Source organism: Micropterus dolomieu, linkage group LG23 (genome assembly GCF_021292245.1).
Source record: "Micropterus dolomieu isolate WLL.071019.BEF.003 ecotype Adirondacks linkage group LG23, ASM2129224v1, whole genome shotgun sequence".
In the NCBI taxonomy this organism is placed as follows: domain Eukaryota; kingdom Metazoa; phylum Chordata; class Actinopteri; order Centrarchiformes; family Centrarchidae; genus Micropterus; species Micropterus dolomieu.
The window spans coordinates 4,826,117-4,828,969 of NC_060172.1; the positions used below are offsets into that span (position 1 = coordinate 4,826,117).

The window sequence follows — 2,853 nt, forward strand, 5'->3', positions numbered from 1 at the left end:
TGACTGAAAAGGTTCAAAAAGACCATTTATATCCAAATAAGATCACAATTGCGAAGCAACAACCTTTTCAAGGATTTTGCTTAGAAATGTTAAATTGGATATTGGTCTGTAATTGTCCATGTTTAGATGATCAAGGCCAGGTTTCTTAAGAATGGGGGTCACCGCAGCTGTTTTTAATTCTGCTGGGACAATGGCAGAAGCTAAACTACAGTTTATCATATGCGTTATGAATGGTGCAACCTCGAGGACACACATCTTAAGCAAAACAGTAGGTGTAGGATCGAGCCGGCAGGATGTAGAATTTGACTTCACAATTTGATCACTTATGGCAACAGGAGTAGTCAGAGTAAAAGTAGAGAGAGAGTTTGATGAGTGAGCTGGACCAGATGACATTAAGTTTGAGTCACTTGTATAAGTGTTTTTGGTGATGGAATAAGTGATTGACATCAATTTGTCTGAAAAGAATTTAGAGAAGCTATTTACAAGCTCCTCAGAGCCTGACATGACATGTTGTGGTGGATTTGTGAGTTTGTTAACCATAGCAAAGAGTGATTTGGGTCTGCACGTGAAATTCCTAATAGTAGAGGAGAAATAAGAGGATCTTGCATTGTTAAATTCTCGTTTGAGAACTTTCTGACACAGTTCTCAAACGACACCATAGTATTCTACTACTACATTCAAACTAAATCCAATCAAAAGGGCCAGCTCACTCCTGTCTTTTTCTTCAAAGCCCGGTCACCTCTGAATCCGTTCAAGACCCTCGCAAACTACCTGCTACTCTGGCAATCCCAGAGCACAACCATGACAGATTCTCTTCTGGTTCCACCATCACCTTTGCCATCTCCTCTTTTCGGCCGGCATTTCTCCCTTTCATTTCTCAGGTCACTCCTTCAGGATCGGAGCCACAACTTCAGCCTCCCACAACGGCCTTCCCGAACAGCTCGTTCAGTTCACGGTCCTCCCAAGCCTACCACCGCTACATTCGCTCAGATCTCTCTCTGTGCTATGATGGGCTCTAAATCCTGACTGAAAATCCTCAAATAAACTATTGCTCTGTAGAAAGTCACACAGCTGTTTAGCAACTGCTTTCTCCAGGATCTTAGAGAGAAATGGAAGGTTAGATATCGGTCTATAGTTGGCTACAACATCCGGATCAAGTTTGGGCTTTTTCAGAAGAGGTTTAATTACAGCTACTTTAAAGTACTGTGGTACATAGCCTGTTGATAAAGATAGATTGATCATATGTAGTAAAGAAGTGCTGACTAGGGGTAAAACTTATTTAAGCAGCCTAGCCTGGCCCAGAGGCTTTTGGCATCTAGAAGAGGGCTTCATGGAGTTTAGCCATTGAAACAGGTAACTCCAGAGCCCCGATCTATTCATCATCTAACCTTGGCAAATCTATATTGTTCAATAATGCATCAATGTTTGAGCTAGATGGATCAGTTTGTGAGTCCTTCATGGAGGAAATAGTTATTTTTACTTTACTTTCAGTTGTAATAGGTTGGCTAAGAATCTGCTGGATTTATTGTTTGGTTCAAAGTTCTCCAAATGTAGTCTTTGCAACTGGAAATTGTCACCATTAATTTCTTGACCTATACAAGTTGTCGTTTATGGTGGAGTATATTTTAAATAAATGGTCACATGTTCTTTTCAGGATGAGTAGGATAGTGGAGATGCAACCAACATTATTATTTGCTGTATTGGACTTTTTTACAGTCACATCTGAGCTTCTCTTTTACTTTCTTCCATCACTGAGTATATGGAAACACAGGTGAGAATGGTATCCTTCAAACGGGAGTGAATCTACAATTCCAATTGTCAAACACACTGCTTTTGCCATTTGTCCCTCATAACCAGCAGCGGCTTTGCAATTGCTAGACAGTTTAACTTTAAGCTGGATAATTTAGATTGTTAAAAAGATGAATGAGAAGTTTTGATGGGTAGGTGAACACGATGTATCAAACATTACTCTTTCTTGTTTCAGTGCTTCTAGATTGTTTACAGTTGCCTCGGCCAGCATACTAATCTCTTATGTTGCATGACACATTGTCTGACGCAATGATAACTGACTCCCCAAAGATAAAATAAAGTCTGTAAAACACTGCAACAGAGGAGATGTTCAATAGAGCTGGTGGATACTACCAGCAATGAGCAGGAAGACACAAGACAGAGAAGCCAAGAGACTGAAACAAGAAACAATCAAAGTAGGTATTACTGATCAACTGTTTCCTCACAACCGATGTACTTTTATTTTTTCATGAGTTATCAATTATCAATAACAGAATCATTTTTGTCATTTCAAGTTCTAAAAAAGTCAAAATATGTAGACTTATAGAACATCACTTATTTAGCTCATTGTTTCTGCTTGAACTGTCTGAACTTAGACATTAAAATCTATCATACAGCTGTTGAGCATACTATCATCTAACACATACACAGTGCACATTAAGGGAAAACTTTCTGCTGTGGTTAGTTGGACATTAGTACTGTGATTTAACATGATCTCTGATACCTAGATTGCCACAGTATTACTTGTGACATTTACAGCATTGTTTTGTTCTTTCAGGTTGATGGAAAACTACACTTACAACAGCTTCACACTCCACCTGGAGGGGTTAAATGTCTCAAAGGAGTCCATTTACCCTGTGTTTATTTTAATCTTTTTATCCTACTTGTTTATAATTGTTGCAAATGTGGGCATTGTAGTTTTGGTTGTCATGGAAAAAAGCCTTCACCAGCCCATGTATCTCCTTTATGGGAATCTGTCAGTCAATGATCTACTTGGAAACACTATCGTTGTGCCCCGTTTGCTTGTAGACTTGTTGAGGCCTCCCTCTGAGCGCCTCATCAGTT

At 39.4% G+C, this 2,853-nt stretch overlaps 1 protein-coding gene across 1 annotated transcript in view; it reads left to right on the plus strand.

Moving 5' to 3' along the window:
• LOC123963014 (olfactory receptor 146-like) overlaps nucleotides 1-2,853 on the plus strand; it is a 13,792-nt gene that overhangs the window by 2,031 nt on the left and 8,908 nt on the right. The window lies entirely within an intron of this gene.